The following is a 24,751-nucleotide window of genomic DNA, read 5'->3' on the forward strand; positions in this document are numbered from 1 at the left end:
AGGAGGAGAAGGAAGAGGATGAGGAGGAGGAGGAGGAGAAGGAGGAGGTAGAGGAGCAAGAGCCTATACTGAATACATTAAATAATAATGATGACGGTATTTTTTAAGCACTTACCACCTGCCAAGCACTGTTCTAAGCGCTGGGGGGATACAAGGTGATCAGGTTGTCCCACGTGGGGCTCACAGTCTTAATCCCCATTTTACAGATGAGGTAATTGAGGCACAGAAAAGTTAAGTGACTTGCCCAAAGTCACACAGCTGACAAGTGGCGGATCCAGGATTAGAACCCACGACCTCTGACTCCCAAGCCCATACTCTTTCCACTAAGCCACGCTGCTTCTGGGCAATAATGAATAAATGAACCATTTCCTGCCCGCAGGGAGCTTCCACTCTAACAGGGAGTTTCCACTCCAACAGGGGAGATGAATAATAAAGAAGTAGTAGAGGTAGCGCTGAGTGAGCATCCACATGGTGCAGTGCACTGTACTAGGAGCTGGGGAAGCCCAGAATAAAGAAGTGACACAATCCCTGCCCGCAAGGAACTTTCACTCTAATGAGGGAAATGGACAAAAAATACTAACAGGAGAAGGAGGAGTACTTATTGAGTGGCCAGTTGGAGTGCTGCACTGTACAGATGCTTGGGAAGAACAGAACCAAGAAATAACATGTTCCCTGCTCACAAGAAGAAACATATTTATGGAATGAATAAGTGAAGTACTTATTGAGTGTCCCCTTGGTGCAGTGCCATATACTGGGTTGCGAAAAATAATTGTGGTATGTGTTAAGTGCTTACTATTGCCAAGCACTGCCCAAGGTCACACCACAGACAAAGGTCAAAGTAGTATTAGAACCAGAGAACAAGGCAAGCAACATGGCCTAGAGGATAGAGCATGGGCCTCGGAGTCAGAAGGACCTCTGTTCTAGGCCTTTCTCTGCCACTTGTCTGCTTTGTGACCTTGGGCAAGCACTTCACTTCTCTGGGCCTCAGTTATCTCATCTGTAAAATGGAGATTGAAGTTTTGAGCCCCATATGGGACAGGGACTATGTCTAACCTGATTAACTTGTATCTACCCCAGCCTTTAGGACAGTGCTTGGCACTTAGTAAGTGCTTAACAAATACTTTTAAAAAAAACCAAACAACCTAGGTCTCCTGACTCTCAAACAAGTACCTATTGTATGCACTTGGGAGCATACAATAGAATACAATCCCTTCCCTCAAGGAGCTTACAATCTAGCAGAAGAGACACACACTACAAAAAAGGTGATATGAACTTGAGTGCTTCAGAAATGAGGTGGGTAAGGTGTATTATAATAATAATAATAATTATGGTATTGTAAAACAGACATAATTCCTAGAGAAGTAGTGGGGTTTATTGGAAGGCATAAGGGACTCTAAGTCAGGAGACCTGGGTTCTAATCCAGGCTCCACCACTCTGTGACCTCAGGCAAGTCACTTAACTTCTCTTGGTCTCAGTTTCCTCATCTATAAAAAGGGGATTAAAATACCTGTTCTCCCTCCGCTTTAGACTGTGAGCCCCATGGGGGACAGGGACTGTGTCTTATCTGCTGATATATCTAGCGCAGGGCTTAGCCCATAGTAAACACTTAACAAATGCCACAATTATCATTAGACTATTTAATTGTGGTTTCTCCAGCTGTAATCCATTTTAATCGGCCTTCTCACACTTTGCTCTATCACAAATATCGAAAATGAAGGACAAGATTTTTCCCTGCAGCTGACATTCAGCTCATCAGTCAGGAATGCCTTGCTTTGTTTGTGGAACAAGGGATTACTGCTGCACATAAGAGCATAGTTACACCTAACAACCAAACGACAAGGAGAATACAACACACCCTCACACGATTCCAGGTCTCAGTCCCTTTGGCCACGAAAACCACCGTCAGTGCTCAGGACCTACCTTCCTGGTTTCAGTGACCACCCCTTTCCTCTCCATCCTATGACTCCAACTCTCTTCAGAGTCTCTGTCTTCCCTTCTCAGGTCCCTAGAAGCATGTGTGCTGCTTCTGAGCCCTGGAACTGGGCTGCAGGCTTCAAGGCAGAGGGAGGCCGGGCCCTTACCAAATCTCACCCCTTGACGGGCCCCTCCAAGGAAGCTGTCTCTTTTCCATGACCCCAAAGTGCTAACATCCTTAATGAATTGTACATCGCCTTGATTCTATTTAGTTGCCATTGTTTTTACGAGATGTTCTTCCCCTTGACGCTGTTTAGTGCCATTGTTCTTGTCTGTCCATCTCCCCCGATTAGACTGTAAGCCCGTCAAACGGCAGGGACTGTCTCTATCTGTTGCCGACTTGTTCATCCCAAGCGCTTAGTACAGTGCTCTGCACATAGTAAGCGCTCAATAAATACTATTGAATGAATTGAATGAACATCCATATCTTCTACACTCTATTGGTGTAGTTGATTCATTCAACTGTATTTATTGAGAGCTTACTGTATGCAAAGCACTGTATTAAGCGCTTGGGCAAGTACAATATAAGAATAAACGACCTTATAGTCTAGAGGGGGAGATGGTTTATTTTACTGTCTCCCCTGCTAGATTGTAAACTCCCTGAGGGCAGGGACTATGCCTATCATGATTATTATTATATTTGCTAAGTGATTATTATGGGTCAAGCACCGTTCTAAGTGCTGGGGTAGATACAAGTTGAACAGGTAGGACACAGTCCCTGTCCCACATGGGGCTAATAGTCTAATAACTTTATTGTGCTCATAAAACCCTTAGGACAGTGCGCTGCCCACAGTAGGTGCTCAGTACATGCTATCAGTTAGAATGACACTTCCACTCATATCCTCCTCAGCTAATTTCTTAGGGGCTATAGAATCCTCCTCATCAGTCAATCAGTAGTATTCTTGAGGGCTTATTCTGTGAAGAGCACTCTGATAGACACCTGGAAAAGTGTGACAGAGTTAGTAGATACAATCTTGCCTGCAAGAAGCTTATGATCTAGCAGGGGAGCAAACACTAAAATAAATTCCAGGGAGGGAGAAGCAACTGAGTATTAGGGCTATGGGGGAAGGAGGGGTGACAACCTCAGTACTTAGAGTCCTCTAGACTGTAAGCTCATGGTGGGCAGGGAAAGCGTCTACAGACTCCGCGAAGCTGTCTGGCCTAGCGGATAGAGCACAGGCCTGGGAGTCAGAAGGACCTGGGTTCAAATTTTGGCTCCGCCACTTGTCTACTGTGTCACCTCGGGCAAGCCACTTCACCTATCTGTGCCTCAGTTACTTCATCTGTAAAATGGGGATTCCATCTGTGAGCCCCATGTGGGACACGGACTTTGTCCAACTTGATTAGCTTGTATCTACCCCAGGGCTTAATACAGTGCCTGGCACAGAGTAAGCACTAACAAATACCATAAGAAAACAAAACAAGCCCTCTGTTGTACTCTCCAACCACACAGTACTGAGCACCCAGTAAGTGCTCAGTAAATACCTCTGATTGACTATGGGGTGAGGGATCAAATGCATAGGGGACTCAGAGGGGGATAAAAGCTGAGCCTGTAAGCTCGTTGTGGGCAGGGAATATGTCTGTTTATTGCTATCGTACTCTTCCAAGCACTTAGTATAGTGCTTTGCACATAGTAAGCACTCAATAAATACACTTGAATGAATAAATGAGATCCTTACCATAATATCCTGAGTTTTACTTTTTTTAAATAGTATTTGTTAAATGCTTACCATGAGCCAGGCACTGTACAATGCACTACGGTAGATACAAAATAATCAGGTTGAACACAGTCCCTGTCCCACCTAGGACTCACAGTAATCCCCATTTTACAGATGAGGTAACTGAGACACAGACATTTGAGTGACTTGCCCAAAGTCACAGAGAAGACAAGTGGCAGTGTAGGAATTAGAACACAGGTCCCCTGACTCCCAGGCCTATGGTCAGTGGCAACCAGGAAAGGATTAGGGTTGGGGGGCCTGTGTGGGGGAGTGGGGTGTGTGTGTCTGTGTTCATGTGTATGTGTCTGTGCTTGTTGTGTGCGCATGTGTGTTTAAATCAAGTTATTTCTTCTACAGCAATGCCCTGTGTGGGAGTTGAGAAGTTGGAAGGAAACCATCTGAAGTTGATTCTAAGGAGGGTTTGGCAAAAGACCAGAGAAAGAGCGCCTAAGAGCAAATTCAGCTCAACAGAAGGCTCAGGGGACGTTCTGGCTTGAAACCAGAAGGGGGGAAGGGAAGGAGGGAAGGATGCTGGAGAGAAAAACTCGACAATTTGAGAATTAATAATCCTCCGTGAGGAAAACATGCCACAAAGGGGAAAAAAGTTGTTCAGGATAAAGGAAATGAAGAGAGAACTGAATACGTATGGATGAAACCAGAGGGAAGAGCCTTTATTTTTTTCTCTTAAAGAGATTCTCCCATATCCCTTCATCATTTGGATTTCTCTCCACATCTAAAACTCCTTGGGATTTGACAGGCGCCTACACTGTACTAAGCACTGTCAGATCAGGCACAACCTCCATCCCTGTCTCATGCCAATTTTACCAATGAGGAAACTGAGACCCAAAGAGGTTCATGACTTGCCCAAGAACACACAGCAGGCTTGGAGCAGAGCTGAGACTAGACCCCAAGTCCCCTGACTTCCAATTCTGGGCTCTTTCCACTAGACCCCAGTGATGTTTTTTTCCCCCTCTCTCCCCACCCTGCGCTGCCTTCTGAAATCTGAATTTGCCTCAGAAACACTGCTACTTTGCTGCTCTTTTAATGAGGTAACTCTTCCTCTGCTTCATAGAGTTCACAACTCAGTAACAAGGCTGTCATAACTGTGACTCCCTTGGAGAAATGGTGTTGGAATAATGTGAAGTGACATCTCCAACCCAAATAGAAATCTGCCCACATTTCATAATGCAGAGGATAAATTATCTAGGAGAAGCAGAAACCCAATGGAGCCAACTGAGGGATCAGTTAAAGGTAAGAGGCAGTGTTGCCTGATGGAAAGAGCCCGGGGCCGGGAGCCAGGGGACCTGGTTATAATCCCAATTGTGTGCTGTGTGACCTTGGGCAAGTCACTTCTCTGGGCCTCGTTCTCCTCATCTGCAAAATGGGGTTCAAATACCTGTTCTCCCTCCCTCTTTTACTGAGGCCCATGTGGGACAGGAGCTTTAGGCTGTATCTGACCTAATTACTTTACATAAGTGTCTCTTAATTAATTAATGTTGGTATTTGTTAAGCGCTTACTATGTGCAGAGCACTGTTCTAAGTGCGGGGGTAGACACAGGGGAATCAGGTTGTCCCACGTGGGGCTCACAGTCTTAATCCCCATTTTACAGATGAGGTAACTGAGGCACAGAGAAGTGAAGTGACTTGCCCACAGTCACACAGCTGATAAGTGGCAGATCTGGGATTCGAACCCATGACCTCTGACTCCAAAGCCCGTGCTCTTTCCACTGAGCCACGCTGCTTCTCTTGAAAAGCAGCATGGCCTAGGGCAAAGAACCCAGCTCTGGAGTCAGAGGATCTGGGTTCTAATTTTTACTCGGCCACTTGCCTATGTAACTTTACACTTAATAATGTTGGTATTTGTTAAGCGCTTACTATGTGCAGAGCACTGTTCTAAGCGCTGGGGTAGACACAGAAGAATCAGGTTGTCCCACGTGGGGCTCACAGTCTTAATCCCCATTTTACAGATGAGGGAACTGAGGCACAGAGGAGTTAAGTGACTTGCCCACAGTCACACAGCTGACAAGTGGCAGAGCTGGGACTCGAACTCATGAGCCCTGACTCCAGGGCCCGTGCTCTTTCCACTGCACCACGCTGCTGGATTTGTGACCTCTGGACATTTGATATTTGCCCCACCCCACAGCACTTATGTACATATCTATGTACATATCTTTATGTTATTTATTATAAATTATTTATTCATATTAATGTGTCTCCCCCCCTCTAGACTGTAAACTCGATGTGGGCAGGGAACGTGTCTTATTCTCTTGTACTTTCCCAAGTCCTTAGAACAGTGCTCTGCGTATAATAAGAGCTCAACAAATACCACTGATTGATTGATTGACTTAGGCAGGTCACTGCTCAGTGCCTCAGTTTCCGCATCTGCATAAGAAGGATTCAATACTAAATCTCTTAATTTAGACTATGGACCAGGACTGTGTCCAACCCAATTATCTTGTATCTGCTCAAGCACTCAGTACAGTCCTTGGCAATTAGTGAGCACTTAACAAATGCCATTCTAATTAGTATTAACAACCCCAGGGCTCTGCACAGACTAAGTTCTCAATAAATGCCAGGGGAAAAAAGAATTAATACTAACAAATTGTTATTGAATAAAAACGGAGACATTTTATCATTTGAAGCGGCAAGGTTCAAGCCAGGGTGCTCAGCCAGTTGATCAATCATACTTTTTGAGCACTTATTGTGTACAGAGCAACAGGGCACTGTACTAAGCGCTTGGGAGAGTACAGTATAACAATAAACAGACACATTTCTGCTCAGCTTCTCATCTGAAGACAACTTTCTGAGAAAGAGGAAGTCAGCCACATGGCAGCCAATGAAAACCGGCGTAAGTCCAATCATGGGACGGTCACTGGATGGGGCTGTGAAAACAGGGTCCAGGCCCAGCCAACCGGCACAGGAGAGCACCCTGGTCATTCTATCCCATCCATCGTCTGAGCCAGGGACGGGAACAGAAGCCGTCCCTGGTAGCAGGTGGACCCTAGTTTATTCCTGCTTATTATTGATGAGAATAACCCATATCAAGACCCCTCTGTGTCACTGCTTATTAAAGAGTCAACAGAACGGAAGAAACAACAGGGAGAGAGGGGAGGGAGAACCGAGTAAATGCAGTGGAGATGAGAATATAGTAATTAGGAGAACGGAAGAAACGCGAGGGAGGGGAGGGGGAAGAGCCGAGTGAATGCAGCGGAGATGAGAATATAATTAGCAAGAGCCCTGAACTGAAGACATAAATGCAGCCAGGGTAAGATATGGTTCACGGAAGGAAAACAGAAGCTGGAAATGGTGGGATTCTACTGACGGGTTCTTTCCCTTGTTGTGGCTTTGGCCATTTTTGCAGTTGTCTCTTTTCCTTAGAATGTGAGCCTTGTGTCGGGCAGGGACTGTGTCCGATCTGATCATCTTGAATCTACCCCCAGCAATTGGAACCTAGAAAGCAGCTGAACAAATATCACTATTATAATTATCATTACTATTATTGCCGTGAGCCTCCTCAGCCCTGAATAAAGCCCACAGGAGAGGGAGCGGAAGAGGGAGACTCCAGAAGCCCATGTTTCTGACAAGATGTCCAGGGGGTGAATTTTATCAAAGTTCTCATGGACGTCTCCTTCTGCCGTGGGACAAAGCCAGAGCCTATTCAGCGACCTCCGGCTATTACTTTTGAAAAAAGCAGTGGGGCCTAGTGGAACGAGCCCGGGTCCAGGAGTCGGAGTTCCAGGGTTCAAACCCTGGCTCCTCCTCTTGTCTGCTGTGTGACCTTGGGCAAGTAAGTCACTTTACTTCTTGGTACCTGAGTTTCCTTGTCTGTGAAATGGGGATTAAATCCTACTCCCTCCTATCTAAGCTGTGAGCCCCATGCGGGTTGGGGGTTCCCTCCCTCCTCAAATCCGACAATTACTCTCACCCCCGCTTCAAAGCCTTATTGAAGGCATAGCTCCTCCAAGAGGCCTTCCCTGACTAAGCCCTCCTTTCCTCTTCTCCCACTCTCTTCTGCATCATCCTGACTTGCTCCCTTTATTCATCCCTCTCCCAGTTTCACACCACTTATGTACATATCTGCAATTCATTTATTTCTATTAACACCTGTCTCCCCCTCTAGACTCTAAGCTCTTTGTAGTCAGGGAATGTGTCTGTTTATTGTACTCTTCCAAGCGCTTAGTACAGGGTGCTGCACACAGAAAGCGCTCAATAAATATGACTGACTGACAGGGAGTGTGCCCAATCTGATAACCTTTTATCTGTCCCAGTGTTTGCCACAAAGTAAGAGCTTAACAAATCCCATACATTAAAGGGATTAATGAACATTTACGCTGTCTAGTAAATTCCTTCCAGAGAAAATGATCACCATAAAAATCTGCTGACAGTGCCAACTGGAAGGGTCTGAATGACAATTTAGAAGACAGAGTTTTCCCCTGTCCCCAACCAAACCGTCTTCAAACAAAGTCAACCAACCTAACAAATGCATTGCGAAGTCAGTGCTAGGCGGTAATAAATCCTGTACTCTAGTGACTTCCTTTATTAAAAGAATCTCATTATGAATTGTTGCTCTGTAACATTTTATAACTTTATTTCCTAAATTTAATGGATGGCCTACCAATTAATTTAGCCCACGCAAACGGAGCTCACAAAATTCAGTGCCATTTTTACAGTTAATGGAGCACTGAATCGGGTGGGTGGGGGTCGGGGGGGGGGGCAGGCAAACTCCAAGAAATTCATTCACTGAATTTATAGATACGATAGATGTGATCCCTGCCCTCAAGGATCTTACAGTCCTTGGTGGGCAGATCACTGAACCGAATACTTGGGAGAGTCCAATAGAGGTAGTAGACAGGGCTCAGTCTAAGGGGGAGGACAAGCAGGGATTGGGTCCTGAGTTCTTGTATTTAACAAAAACTCCTCACCACTGGCTTTAAAGCACTTAATCACCTTGCCCCCTCCTACCTCACCTCGCTACTCTCCTACTACAACTCAGCCAGCACACTTTACTCCTCTAATGCCATCCTTCTCACTGTACCTCCATCTTGTCTATCTTGCCCCCATCCTCTTGTCCAAGTCCTGCCTCTGGCCTGGAACACCCTCCTTCTTCAAATTAGACAGACAATTGGTCTCTCCCCCTTCAAAGGCTTATTGAAGGCACATCTCCTCCGAGAGATCATCCCCGATTAAGCCCTCTTCTCCCTCTTCCTTCTGCATCACCCTCACTTGCTCCCTTCATTCATCCCCTCCACCCCAGACCCACGGCACTTATGTATATAGCTGTAATTTATTTATTTATATTAATGCCTGTCTCCCCCTCTAGACTGTAAGTTCGTTCATTATTATATCGTACTCTCCCAAGAGCTTAATAAAGTGCTCTGCAGATAGTAAGCACTCAATAAATATGATTGAATAAATGAATGAATTTCCAGGATTTCCTACCCTGTTCTGGATTGAGGCCTGCCCCTTCTCTGAAGCCTTGGCAGGCTCTCTCTAATGCCAGTGTGATGCCTGAAATCAAACTGGCATCATCTAACCAATCAGTCAATGGAATTCATTAATCACTTACTGTACTTAGGGTACTTTACAAAGCACATGGAAGGGTACAATAAATTGACCGCAAGAGGTTTACAGGCCACTATGTGCAGAGTGCTGTGCTGAGCACCTGCGAGAGTCCAAAAAAGAGTTAGTAGACATGATCCCTGCCCTGAAGGAGCTTATGTTCTGGCAAACTTACATACCACATTTCCATTCTCTTAGGCTTACAGATTTTTGCCTCTGCTGTTCCCCTCTCCCCAAGCAATCCTCTTTCCCGCTCCCAACACACACACACACACATACACACACACACTGTAATGGGAAATGCTGTGACATGTGACATCATGATGTGTGTTATTAAACTGAAGTTCTCTCCTGCGTTGTGAATCCCCAACACAAACTGGCCAGATGGCGGCTGGTATTTCATGGAGAAGTGAACAGATCTTTTTTTATGAAAATATTTACTTTGAACTTCAGAACAAAGCCCAGACACCTACTCCTCCCAGCAGAAGGAAGAATTCCTTTAGATCTCTGTTTTACGGGAGATGGAAATGGGAAGAGCCAATATATCTTGCAGGTGGGCTGCCTGATGGCAAGGTGAAGCTTTCAGAGGCTTTTGTTTGGGGTTAGTTTTGCAGTGTGTTGTAATGGGAAGGGTACACCCTCTTCCACAGAATGGAACCAGAAATTACTCAGAAAGAGGCAGCGTAGCCCAGTGGAAAAACTGTGGGCCTGGGAGTCAGAGGACTTTGGTTCTAATGCACCAGTTTTGCCGCTTGCCTAATGACCTCGGGCAAGTCATTTTACCTGTCTGGCCCTTTGTTTCTTCATCTGTCTAATGGTAATTCAGTACCTGTTCTCCCTCCCCTTTAGACTGTGAACCTCATGTGGGGTCAGGGGCTTAGGACTGTGCCTGGAACAGTGCTTAATAAAGACTGCAATTATCATTACAGAAAGCAAGGTGGAGTGCGAGGTATTTATAATAAACACCTCACTGCAATAATCAGAACGGACAAAATTTCCGCAATATGCGTGAAGGTCACTCACAGAGCTCGGTCTGACACCTTGGGGCTATGTAATTTGGTAAGATTCCTAAAGCCGGCCCCAGAGCCAAACAGAGATGAATCTCAATGCCTTGAAGTCTTTATATTGTTTGTTGGCGTCTTAACTGAGACAAATTGTGCTCACCTAAAATCTCAAGCTGTGCTCAAACCAGAGTGGGGAAAAGCAGCAACACGACAAACACCTTTCCTATTTTTGACATTGGCGATAAAGGCTTAAATTGATGACACAATTTAAAATGACGTATGGGACCGCAAGCCAAATATAAAATCTAACGAGGGCTCTTTACCCAGTAGCATTGGCCTAGTGGAAAGAGCCCAGGGCTGGGAGTCCGGAGACCTGTGCTCGAGTCTCAGCTCTACCACTGGCCTTCTGTGTGGCCTTGGGTGAGTCACTTAACCTCTCTGAATCTCAGGTTCCCCAACTGAGGATAAAAGAGTCAGTGAGCCCGGTTTGGGGCAGCCCTTCTTCAGCTCTCTCTACCCCACGTCTCCCCCTAATAATAACTACTATTATTTAGTTCCCCTAACCACAAAGGCATCCCAAAGGCAGCTAGTCAGCCCCACACAATCTCCTCTCGCCAGAAATGCAGTATAAAAAACCCCACTTTAACACTCCTGTAAGTCTCCTAGGAGGAAAAAGTTTCTCCAAAAGGTCACCCGAAGTAGCATTTAGCAAGCAGCAATCTTGCATTATTATTAAACTGTGAGACTAAGAAACCAAAGAGCCAGATTCAATAAAAATTCTGACTCCTGTGCTGCTGAAACCCATAAGCTTCCTGGAGAGTCTGCTTTCCCTTTCCATGGAAGGCAGACAGTGGTTTTATGCAATCTGACATGAAATAAATCAATACCCTTCATTTTTTCTATTCTTTTTCACTTTATTAGAAAAACAAAACCAGCCTCTGGCCTTCTTGAGCCATTGGCTTTTAAAAGGAAGTTCCCAGACTGACTCTTCTGTTTAAGTTCCTTTATTTCTTATCCATTGTGTCTCACAACGTCTCATCTTCTTAGAGGCAGACTCTTGGATAAAAGCTCTAAAGTGCTGAAACCAAAGCCTCTCCTCCCAGCCCCAAAGCACTTGCGTACAGGTTGGACACAGTCCTTATCCCACATGGGGCTCACAGTCTTAATCTCCAATTTACAGATGAGGTAACTGAGGCCCATAGAAGTGAAATGACTTGCCCAAGGTTACACAGCAGACATGTGGCGGATCCAGGATTAGAACCCAGATCATTCTGACTCCCAGGCCCATGCTCTATCCACTAAGCCATGCTGCTTGTAAGAGCAGAGCAGAAGGGTTAACCTTCATGAAATAGAAGACATTTAGTTTATTGCTTTTAAACAAAGGGGCAGACTGCAAGCTCCTTCTGGACAAGGGAATGCATCTGCTAAATCTGATATATTGTCCTCTCACAAGCAGTTAGAACTGTGCTCTGTACACAGTAAGCCCTCAATAAGTATCAATGATTGACTTACTGATTGATTGGAGCATATTTCTTAGCTGGGCCAGTGTTAAGAACTAAGCTCAAGGAACAGCCCGTTCAAGTGGTTCTCAAGCCGCCAGAGTGGTTTTGCAGAACTCCAGAAGGCTTCCCTGCATCTTCCCCTGAAGCGTTATTAATATTAATAATCATAATGCAACTTATGAAGTGGTTATGACATGCCAAGCATGTTATTAAGCACTGTTATTACTGTTATTTATGTTGTATATTAATATATGTCAATAATGTATCATTGCAATCATGAATAATAATGAATAATGACGACCGTGTTGATGATGATGGAATTTTTGAAACCCTCATTATATGCCAGGCATTCTGTTAAGCCTGTGGTAGAAACAAGATCATCAGATCGGACTCGGTCCCTGTCCCACATGGGTTCACAGTCTTAGAGGTGGAGAAAGGGTGTTTTAGACCCATTTTACGGAGGAGGAAACTGAGACATTAACTCATTGTTAAGCTGCCATTATGTGACAAACACTGGACTAAGGACTGGGGTGGGCACAATAGGAGCAGATCAGACACTTTCCCTGTCCCACATGAGGCTCACAGCCTGAGAGGGCAGGAGGGCAGATAATTTATCCCCATTTTACAGATGAGGGAACTGAGGACCAGAGAAGTTTAGAGTCACATCAGGCAAGGTGGCAGAATCAGAATTGGAACCTGGATCACCTGACTCTCAGACTTGTGCTCTTTCCTCCAAGAATAGATTTTACTTCTGTTATATTGGAGGTTTTTTTAATGGTATTTGTTAAGCACTTCCTATGTGCCAGGCACTGTACTAAGCACTGGGGAAAATCCAACTAAGCAGGTTGGACACCGTCTGAGTCCCACATGGAGGCTCACCAACTTAATCCCCATTTTACAGATGACAGAACTGAGGTCCAGACAACTGAAGTGACTGGGGCAGATATTTATTGAGTGCTTAACTTTTTGCAGAGCACTGTACTAAGTGCTTGGAGAGAACAATATAACAGACACATTCCCTGTCCAAATGAGCTTACAGTCTAGAGGGGGAGACAGATATTAATAGTATAAATAAATTATAGATATATACATAAGTGCTGTGGGGCTGGGAGGGGGAAATGAATAAAGGGAGCAAGTCAGGGTGACACAAAAGGGAGTGGAAAGAAAGAGGGCTTAGCCAAGGAAGGCCTCTTGGAGGAAATGTGCCTTCAATAAGGCTTTGAAGGTAGGGAGAGTAATTGTCAGATATGAAGAGGGAAGGTGTTCCAGGCCAGAGGCAGGACGTGGGTGAGAGGTCAGTGACAAGGTAGATGAGATCGAGGTACAGTGAGTAGGTTGACATTAGAGGCGCAAGGTGTGTGAGCTGGTTGTAGTAGGAGAACAGTGAGGTGAAGTAGGAGGGGGCAAGGTGACTGAGTACTTTAAAGCCAACGATTAGGATGGTAAGATTCACGGAGGGTTAGGGTCTACAGCCGCACCTCTGAAATTACTTTGAGGCTTGGCTGGACCTCTGGGTTGGTTGAAACAGATTTTTCTCTTTAATGAGCTGTGTTTGGGATCATGGCCCAGGGGGTCCTCTTTATGGGTGAGAGCATTCTGAGCCACAGCCTCTACAGGAGGTGATTATTCTGAGGATTCAATACCAGTTCTCTCTCCTACTTAGACTGTGAACCCCATGTAATAATAATAATAATAATGTTGGTATTTGTTAAGCGCTTATTATGTGCAGAGCACTGTTCTAAGCGCTGGGGTAGACACAGGGGAATCAGGTTGTCTCACATGGGGCTCACAGTCTTCATCCCCATTTTACAGATGAGGGAACTGAGGCACAGAGAAGTTAAGTGACTTGCCCACAGTCACACACAGGACCTGATTAATCTATATTTACCTCAGTGCTCAATACAGTGCTTAACATATAGTAAGCACTTAACAAATAGCTCAATTATTTGTGATGTGAGCAAGGAAGACCTCCCCAACTTTCAAACCACATATCTAGAGATGATTTGGAATAGTTCTGAATGACCTAATTAACATGTGCCTACCCCAGCACTTAGAATGCTGTTTGACCCAAGTAAATGCTTAACAAATACAATTTTTTTAAAAGGGGAGGGACATTCTTTGTCTCCTAATAATAATAATAGTGATATTTGGTAAGTATTTCTATGTGCTATTTTAAGCTCTGGGGTAGATACAAGTTAATCAGGTTGGACACAGTTCCTGTTCCATATGGGGCTCACACTCTTATACCCATTCTACGGATGAGGTAGCTGACGCACAGGGAAGTTAAGTGACTTGCCCAAGGTCATACAGCACACAGCCGGGATTAGAACCCAAGTCCTTTTAACTCCCAAGCTTGTGCTTGATCCACTATGCCAATCTATTTCTCAATTGACATGCAGCCTTGCCTTCCTATGATTTGCTTCAACAGTTCTTTTTATCATTATTATTATTTCTAATAATATTGCAATAACACCACCAATTGTGGGTTTTGTTCAGGGCTTTCTAAGTGCCAGACACTGTGCCAAGCACTTGAGCAGATAGAATACAATGAGATCGGACACTGTCCTCGTCCCTCATAGAGCTCACAGCCTAAGGAGGAGAGAAAGAACCAGTATTTAAATCCCATTTCACAAATGAGAAAACTAAGGCCCAGGAAGGTGAAATGACTTGCCCAAGGTCACGCAGCAGACAAATGGTAGAGTTGGGATCAGAACACGGCCTCCTGGCTGCCAGACCCATGCTTTTTCCACTAGGGCAGGCTGCTATTTTGTAGTTTCTTTATACTGTACTCATCGTTCACTTTCATCAGAAAAATCTTCAAGAAGAGGACAGCTAGACCATCAATTGCTAGGAAAGCGGCCAAAGGGATTTTCTTTCTGTTTGAATATTTAAAATTTTTATTTGTATTCACTCTAATGGCCCCTTGAAGCCTGTACCTAAAATTTATTTCCCAATGTTGTCCAATTCTACTTTGTAAACATTGATTTCCCCTATCCATTACAGCTTTGTGAAGAAATCAATGTTCCCTTTGTTTACTGATTGAAAAAGAAAATGAGCATTTCAAACAGCATTCCATTCAGAAAGCACAAGGAATAAAACAAGAAAGGAGGAAAAAAAACCACAGAAAATTATTCTGCTTTAGAGGTCCTGCTCCTCCGTCATCCGTGGTTTTCATGAGGGAGGGAAGAAAAATCCAAGGTATGAAGGAAGACCAATTCTTTTTTTGTTTTCATTCCCCTCCACTTCTTCTTAAAACTTTGGATAAGTCAGCATTTGTGTCATCAGAAATAATGATGATAATTATGATATTTGATCAGTGCTCACTGTGTGCTCAAAACTAGGGCAGATTCAAGAAAATCTGATGGGGCACAGTCTCCTCTCTCACACAGGGGATACTATAACCATGATGACAATGATAACGGATTTGTTAAGTGTTTACTACGTGCCAAGCACTGTACTAAGTGCCAGCATAGATACAAGATCTTCAGGTCCCACCTGGGGCTCATAGTCTAAGTAGACAGGAGGATAGGTGTTGAATAGGAACTGAAGCACCCAAAAGTAAAGTGACTTGCCCATGGTCACATGGTAGGTAAGTGGTGGAGCTGGGATTAGAACCCAGTTCCTCTGACTCCCGGGCCCAGGCTCTTTTCTCTAGGCCATGCTGCTTCTCCATCAATCATAATTGATTTCATCCCGATTTTACAAATCAGGAAACTGATGCTCAGAGAGGTTAAGTGACTTGCCCAAGATCACACAGCAGGCAAGTGGCAGAACTGGGATTAGAACCCAGGTTTCCTGACTCCCAGGCCCAGTCCACCCAGCCAAGACTCTGAAAATCCCAACATTTGCTCAGCTGGGTGAAAAAATTAAGGCAGGAAACTGTCTCTAATAAGAATTTCCAGAACTTCAGCGACTTTTCTGTTCCATAGAGGGAGAATAAGGGGTCTTGGGGTGAGAGGGAAGCCTTGTATATGTATGTTTGACTGCAAAAGTGTGTGTGTGTGTGTGTGTGTGTGTGTGTGTGTGCACACAATGGATCTTGCTCTAGAATACAAACATTGTCAACCTCTCCTCCTCCTTCCCCCAGAGACGGTTGCTATGGATTCCAGAAGAGTTGCACAAACTGGGTTTTCTGATTTTCCTCTTCCCCTCCACCCATTGAGTTTCCTTGACAACAACCTTGACTTTCAGTCCTTGCCCCAAACTCCTGCCATCAACAAGGAGACTTTGAGAAATTCATCAGGCAGAGAGTCATGCCTCTCACACTGAAACTGTGACAGAGAGAATTGGACCCTAGGATCAACAGCCAATAGCCTCTGCAGAAGAGCCAAAGCAACAGATAATAATAGTAATAATGATGATAATAATAATAATGATAATTGTGGTATTTGTTAAGTGCTTACTATGCGCCAAGCACTGCACTAAGCCCCGACATCACGTTCCATCACGTTCATCACGTTCCACATGGAGCTGAACGTCTAAGAAGGAGGGAGAACAGGCATTGAATTCTTATTTTTCAGGTGAGGGAAGAGCGGCCCAGAGAAGTGAAGTGACTTTCCCAAGGTCACAAGGCAGGTGAGTGGTGGAACCAGAATTAGAACCCATGTCCTCTGACTCCCAGGCCCATGGCTCTCTCCACTAAGACACAGATACAGGTAAATATTCCCCTGGAAGCATCACATGGGCTTAACATGTCCCAAACTGAAGTCTTCACCTTCTCTCCCAAACCCTCTTCTTACCTGTGACCTTCCCATCACAGCTGACCACACCACCATCCTCCTTCCTTCTCGATCCCACAATCTTGGCACCATCCTTGACTCCTCCCTCTCTTTCAACCCCCATAATCAGTTTGTCCCCAGTTTTTCTTCTTTGGGATATCCAGAATCGTCCCTTCCTCTTCCTCCAATGACCACAATGCCAATCAAAAGTCATTCAATTCAGTCATATTTATTGCATTCTTCCTATGTGTACTAAGCAATTGATACTTGTCATATCTTGTCATTTCCTTGTCATATCCCACCTCCACTTCTGCAACAGCCTCTTTCTGACTTACCTGCCTCCAGCCTCCCCGCTCCTCTCCTTACTCTAGTCAATCTGCCTATACACCCCCACTCCTCAAAAACCTCCAATGGTCTCCCATTCCTCATTCGTCTCTCCCACCGCCAACCATTTGCTCACTCCCTTTCCCCACGCCCTTTCCCCTTGCCGAACTCCCTCTCCCTTTAAACCTGACTGATCATCTCTCTCCCCATCTTCAAAGCCCTCCTCATCTCCTCCAGGAAACCTTCCCTGATCAATTTCTCATCTCCCAAAGTTTTGCCCTCCAATAATCACTGCAGCATTCTCCAGTGTCTGAGCCCTTGTGAACTCAAAACTTCTCATAGCATTGACATGCCCTATTATTTAAGCCCTCTTCCTTCCTTAAATCTGTATGTCAATTTAGTGTCTGCCTCCCCTGTTAGACTGTAGACTCCTCGAGGATAGGAATCATATTTACTGACCTCTCCCAAGAGCTTAGTACAGCATCCAGTGCACCCACTCACTGTACCTCGATCTCATCTATCTTGCTGCTGACTTTTCACCCACGTCCTGCCTCTGGCCTGACAGACAATTACTGTCCCCACCTTCAAAGCCTTGATGAAAGCACATCTCCTCCAAGAAGCCTTCCCAAAGCCCTCACTTCCTCTTCTCCCACTCCCTTCCTCTTCTCCCACTCCCTTCTATGTCTCCCTTGCAGGTGGATTTGCTCCCTTTTTTCACCCCTCCTTCAGCCCCACAGCACTTACATACATTCCCATAATTCATTTATTTATATTCATGTCTGACTCCCTCTCCAGGCTGTAAGCTCATTATGGGCAGGGAATGTGTCTACCAACCTTGTTATACTGTACTCTCTCCAAGAGCTTAGTACAGTACTCTCCACACAGAAAGCACTCAATAAATACAATGGACTGATTGATTAGTAGGCACTTGATAAATATCCTCGATTGACTGATCAATAGGCAATCTCTGTCTTCATCCCAGCACTGAGAGAGTGCTTGGGAAACGGTCATTCTAAATTTGCCCCAGGGGGCTTCTGGGACATGAATTTCAACAGCTGACAGGAAAGTCCCTGCTTTAGACCAGAAAAATAATTTTCCGCCCCTGCCTTGAATTAATCAAGAACTACTGTCGGAGATCAACTAATCGGATTAAACCCCATCATCATCAGGCAGTTAATTGTGCTTGGCCCCTCGGCTGGGGAATTTAGACAGATGTAACAACCTAAGCAGATCATCGTGACACCGGATCATTAAGGACAGAACAAAGAATTGAACATTAAACCCATTGGTGAATTTAATGAGAATTGGCTCGTCTCTCAACGAGAGGAGGAATGGCAGAGGGGAGGGTTGGGAGATTGATATGATGGGGATCCCTTCCAATTGATGGGGTGGGATTTCAGGAGCAACTATGTAATAGGAAGGAGGGAGAGAGAACTAATGCAGGGGGAGATGGACAAAAGGAGTGAATGCAATGTGGGGTTGAGGCAATGTGTAAAATTCAATCCACCTATAGTTAATATCATTAATTAATATTTACATTACCATTATTAATAATAGTAATTGTGGTACTTGTTAAGCACTTACTATGTTCCAAACACTGTACTAAGCATTGGGATAATTACAAGATAATCGAGTTGGAGACAGTCCCTGTCCCTCCTGGGGCTCACAATCTAAGGTAGAAGGAGACCAGGTATTGAATCACCATTTTACAAATAAGGTAACTGTGGCCTAGAAAAGTTAAGTAACTTGCCCAACGTCACACAAAAGGCAAATGGTGAAGCTGTAATTTGACCTTAGGTCCTCTGACTCCCAAGCCCATGTTATTTCTCCTAGGTCATGCTGCTTCTCCTTAGATTGTGAGCCCCATTTGGGTCAGTGACTAATATCTGACCCAATTAGATATTAGTCTAACATCTCCCTAGAGCTCAATACAGTGCTCGGTACACAATAAGCCCTTAACAAATGCAACAGTTATATAATTTTAGTTAACCTTTTGAATTCCATCTCCACAGCATTCAGAATTGCCACTGCTTATGGGGCCTGTGTCTGTGGGCCTGGTTACAACTCAACAGTGGGAAAGCCTCCCTAAACTGGATGAAAGTTAAGGTACCCTGGGCCTTCACCTCCCCCCATACAGTAGGCAAAGACTGAACTGGCTCTTTTTGAAATAACAGATTTTCCCAAGGAAGGATCCCTTAACATTTCAAAACCAGCCCCCAAACCCTTACCCTCCTTAAAAAGCACAAAGTCCGAGCAGGAGAACAGTAGAAAACCCTGACTTCAGGTTCTTGTTCTCTTCCTTCCTAGAGGTCAGGGTGGGGGAACCTGATGTTTTATTTCAAGTTCTCTGGCACTAGATAATAAATGTTCATTCAACTGATGTGATGGTGATTCTACATCAAGGCTAATGATTTCACCTTATGTTTGGAAGATCTTTTGAAACATCACCCTGACATAGGTCACATAGATCAGATAGCGGTCTGGGCTATTTTCTTGGCCCATTTCAACACTGGAATGCAATGTGATCTGATAGAAAGAGCATGGGCTTGGGAGTAAGAGGAGCCAGGTTTTAAACCCAACTCTGCCACTTGTCTGCTGTGTGACGTTGGGTGATTAACTTCATTTCTCTGTGCCTCAGTTACTTCATCTGTAAAATGGGGATTAAGAGTGTAAGCCTACGTGGGATAGGGACTGTGCCCAACTCGATTATCTTGTATCTCCCCCAGTGTTCAGTACAGTGCCTGGAACATAGTAAGCACTTTAGAACTATAATTATTATTCTAGTCCTGGCTCTGCCACTGGCCTGCTGTGTGACCTTGGGCAGATCATTTAACCACTGTGGGCCTCAGTGTCTTCATCTGTACAATGGGGAAAAGCTAGGTTTGGAGGCCAGTGTGAGGACCAAATGTGGTAGCTATCCAAACCCAGAGTAAGCATCGAATAAATACCGTCATTACTACTAAAATGAGTCCCTGCAAACCTTTATCTATCTAGTGCCAGTACAGTGCCTGGCACATAGTAAGAGCTTAACAAATACCATAAAAAAAACCCTCAGAAAGATTCTCCTTCTCAATACTACTCACTCACACATTTCTATCTCATTGGCGTCTTGGTCTTTCTACCATCTCTAAGAATAAAATTATTATTTCTGACTCCAAAAAGCATCCTGAGCCAGGAACAATCCCGTAGAGCCATGAATTTTTAATTAAATCAATCGACCAAGTTTCAATATGCGGCACAACTCCTTAAATACCTCCTGTTACATTTTAATTGAGTAAGGAAGATTCCATTTTCTAGCCCCCTGCACCTCTCTCCACCACCTCACAAGGCACCTGGGTGAACAGAACTACTGAGTGAACGTTTCCCATCTTTCTGTCAGTGCTATTTATTGAGCACTTACTGTGCTCAGAGCACTGTAGTAAGTGCTTACAATACAACAGAGTTGGTAGAGGTGTTCCCAGCCCATAAGAAACAGACAGTTTAGAGAGGGAGACAGACATTAAAATAAATTAGTCATGTAAATGAGTTTCATGGTGTTCAGGATGGGGTGAGCTTCAAGTGCCTCAAAGGTACTGATCCAAGTGTCTAGGTAATACAGAAGACTTTTGATTTCAACATTTGTACCCATATAATCACACCTCTTTGTGACAAATTCCAGGGTCCTCTAGTGACAACTCAAAATCTTGCCAGGCAACTTTCTTTTGACTTTGTTGAAGCAGTCTGGCCGTGGGAAGAGCCCTGGCCTGGAAGTCAAAAGAGCTAGGTTTTAGTCCTGTTCTGCCACTTGCCTACTGTGTGACCTGGGGTAATTCACTTAACTTCTCTGAGCCTCAGTTTCCGCAACTGTAAAATGAGAATTTCATCCTACTCCCTCCTACTTAAGCTGCGAGCTCCATATGGGACAGAGACTGTGGCTGACCTGATGATCTTGTATCTACTCTGGCACTTGGTAAAGCGCTGGGCACACAGTAAGTGCTTAACATATACCACCATTATTATTATTATTAGAACAGCCTCATCCAATCTCCTGGTAGCTGAGTCTCTGCCATCAGCTTGACCCCAAAGAGCCCTCTGGCAATAGAAATTGGATCCAATTAAGTGGCTTTGTGATACCAAGCACCAACCTGAGAAGTCTATCAATCCTGCATTTTATCAACTGAACATGGACCACATTATAACACTCTACATGGACGTTAAACAGAAGCAACATGGCCTAGTGGAAAGAGCACAGGCCTAGGAGCCCTATGACCTGGGTTTTACTCCCAGCTTCAACAATTTTTTTTTACAGTATCTGTTAAGTGCTTACTCTGTCTCAAACACTGTTCTAAGCACTGAGGTAGATACAAATTAATCAGGGGGCTCACAGTCTAAGTTCAGTCCAAGTAGGAGGGAGAACAGATATTGAATCCTGATTTGCACTTGAGGAAACTGAGGCACAGAGAAGTGAAGTGACTTGCCCTAGGTCACACAGCAGGCAAGTGGGGGAGCTGGAATAAAAACCCAGGTCCTCTGGCTCCCAGGCCTGTGCTTTATCTACTAGGCCACACTGCTTCCCTGGTCATTTATATATTGTTACTCAATTGTTTCTAAGTTCATTCCCCATTCCCCAGTTCATTCCCCAGTCTTCTGAAATATTTTCTCCACTATCTGAACATACTTGCCTGAGAGTTAGTTCATCTGTAAAATGGGGATTAAATCTTCCTCCCTCCATCTTATTATGTGAGTCTCGTGTGGGACAAGGACTAACCTAGTGCTTAGTACAGTGCCTAGCACATAGTAGGTGCTTAACTACCACCATAAAAAAAGAATCTGAATTCCAGCTCCTTGGCCATTTGCCTCTTCTACTTGTTCTTCCTTATTTAGCCTTTTCAGCATTTTCTACCCAGTGAACCCAGGGGTCCCTCTTTGCCAGAGTAAATTTTATTTTTAATGATATCAGTTAAGCATAAATTATGTACCAGGCACTGTACTAAGTGCTAGGGTAAAAACAAGCTAATCTGGTTGGACACAGACGCACAGTCTTAATCCCCATTTTACAGATGAGGTAATGGATTCACAGAGAAGTGAAGTGATTTACCTAAGGTCACACAGCAGACAGGTGGTTGAACCGGGATTAGAACCCAGGTCCTTCCGACTCCCAGGCCCGTGCTCTATCCACTCTGCTTCTCAAACTTTGAGTTTGATTCCTCCACCATTATCTCTTCTTTAAACTGAGCCCAGTGGAAAGGCAAACTCCATGTCAAGTTCAATTCCTTTAGGCTCCGTGAGGGAAGGGCTCCGTAAATTCTATTGGCCTCTCTTAGGTCTACAGCAGACGGACTTCAATGGGGAGTTCTAAATTCTCAGCTCCAGGGACAAAGCAATTATGGGACGGAACAGGGTTTGGGAGGTGGGTGGAAAAGTCAGATACTAAATCTGTCACCCAGAGAGGTGTGCTGATCTCAAAATTTCCAAGCTCTAAGAACGAATCAGAGAAATAAGTTAGAAGCAGGTTTAGCCTAGTGGAAAGAGCCCTGACCTGGAAGTCAGAGGACCTGGCTTCTAAATCCAGCTCCACCATTTACCTGGGGTGTGATCTTGGGCAAATCATTCCATTTCTCTAGGCCTCAGGTATCTCATCTGTAAAATGGGGATTAAGACCGTCAGCTCTGTGTGGGACAGGGGACTATGTCCAAACTGATTATCTTGACCCCATGTGGGACCTGATAATTTTGTATCTACCCCAGCACTTAGAACAGTGCTTGGCACATAATGAGTGCTTAATACATACAACAAATATTAGTATTATTAAAATAGGGACTCAATACCTGTTTTTCCTCCCACTTAAGACTGTGAGCACCATATGGGACTGGACCTTTATCAGAGCTGCTTATCTTGAATCTACCCCAGCACTTACTTCAGTGCCTGGCACATAGTAAGTGCTTAACAAGTACTACTACTACTATCATTATTATTATTAATAATCCCCACAAATCCTTTGTATGAATCGGGCATGTGTCAAGGTTGCTTGTCTTGACTCTACTAGTGCTTAGTTCAGTGTCTGACACATAGTAAATGCTTTACAAGTATTCTTCTTCTTATTATTATTTTCCATAAATCCTTAGTGTGCACCAGGCAAATTCCTCAAAGTGTCTGGCCTCTGGGGGCTGTTTGGTCCCAGGTAGACTCAGAATTACAAAGGGTATTTCCGTTGAAACTATCCTGTAAAATAAAGCACCAGCCAATGAGCGAGAAAGAGGGTTGGCTGGGGAACTCAGATTTTTGTTCCAGAAAGCAAATGGGCCCCTTCCCAACCAAGCTGCTACTTTTTCCTCAAGGGTCCCTTTTTGGAATTTGAGTTTAGAACATAAGATTCCTTTGTCTCCCCACCCCTCTCAGGCTTTTCATCTTCAGCCAGGTTTACTTGCCTGCGGATTCTGCTTTTTCAGGTCTTTTGCAGCCCGTTGATACTGCAGTAAGAGTTTGTCTTTCTGACCAAACTCTAAGGAAAATTTAAAGACGGAGGATTGACGGATTAACTTGCGAGTGTCGGTGATCCATTACTGGAATTTACTGGTGTTCTCGCCGCGATTCTCCAAGATGAGATCATTAAGAGGAAAAAAATATATGTCATACTTGTATATAGCTGTCTTTGGAATCCAAAGAAAATGATATCGACAGAGTGATCTTCTATTTGTGGGGGAGGCTGAATAAAAAGGAGTACAAAGAGTGGTGTTTACTAAACACTTTGCAGTGTGTTAGGGTTTGGGGGAGAGGCAGAGATGATCTGATCCATCCCAATCCCAGGCCTGACCGAAATTAATTCTCAGACTGGTCTCAGTGACCACTTTGCAGGGTGGGATGTATTTTGGAGGAGGTGCATGACCTGGAGGATAGTACCAGGGCCTGGGAGTCACAAGGACCTGGGTTCTAATTCCAGCTCCACCACATGTCTTCTGGGTGACCTTAGGAAGGTCACAACTTCTCTGGGCTTCATATGCCTCCTCTGGAGAATGGAGATTAAGGCTGTGAGCCCCATGTGAGATAAGGATTGGGTCCCACCTAATTTGCCTGTAGCCACCATTTAACAAATATCACAATTATTATTATTTTAGGGTACAATCCTGGGATCTGATGAGACCCCTAACTCGACATTTAGGCAGTCAATCCCTACTTCTCCTGACTCCGGCTATAAGAAGCCCATTGTCTTCTTTGTGACCTTGGGTGAGCTGCTTACCTCTTCCGTGTCTCAGCTCCCTCATCTGTAAAATTGGGATTTAATACCTGCTCTCCCTCCTACTTAGGCTGTGAGCCCCATGTGGGACCTGATGATCTTGTATCTATCCCAGCGCTTCGTTAAGTGCTGAACAAATACCACAATTAAATTATTAGGCCAGTGCTTAACTCAAACAGGCGGCAGAATAATCCCCAGATGACCCAGCCCCTAATATCTATGCCTGAGTGACACCACGATAGACCCTGGAAGATCTGTGGAACATGAACTATGTTCGGGGACATCGAGAGACAAATCTTCACAATCACCCTGCCGGAAATCTGAGTGAGTCCTCTAGACTCTAAACTCTCTGAGGGCAGAGAATGTGTCGGTTTATTGTTATATTGTACTCTCCCAAGAGCTTAGGACAGTACTGGGCACATGGTAAGCGCTTAATAAATATAATTGAATGACTGAGTCCTTGCTTGCCATGCTCAGGGAGAGGGATTGGTCCCAGCCAGCCAGCATTTCAGCTTTCTCTTTCCCCATTCTAACTGCCCCCTCATTTTTCAGACAAGTGAGTCATCTTGGTTCCATCCCAAGGGTCGTCGTTCTCACGACATCATCTTCCATGAATCAACTCCCCACATGGAAGCAGACGTATTCGTCGACGGCTTGGGCAGGTTCTGGGTCTCTACTGCTGGTCACTCTCACTACTAGGACTGAACCACCCGTCTTTTCATTCATGTGGGAATAATGA

At 44.6% G+C, this 24,751-nt stretch overlaps 1 protein-coding gene across 1 annotated transcript in view; it reads right to left on the minus strand.

Moving 5' to 3' along the window:
- The window catches only part of ADAMTS2 (ADAM metallopeptidase with thrombospondin type 1 motif 2), a 143,310-nt gene that overhangs the window by 43,074 nt on the left and 75,485 nt on the right, over positions 1-24,751 (minus strand). The gene's annotated exons all lie outside the window — the stretch shown is intronic.

This window comes from Ornithorhynchus anatinus, chromosome X2, assembly GCF_004115215.2.
Source record: "Ornithorhynchus anatinus isolate Pmale09 chromosome X2, mOrnAna1.pri.v4, whole genome shotgun sequence".
In the NCBI taxonomy this organism is placed as follows: domain Eukaryota; kingdom Metazoa; phylum Chordata; class Mammalia; order Monotremata; family Ornithorhynchidae; genus Ornithorhynchus; species Ornithorhynchus anatinus.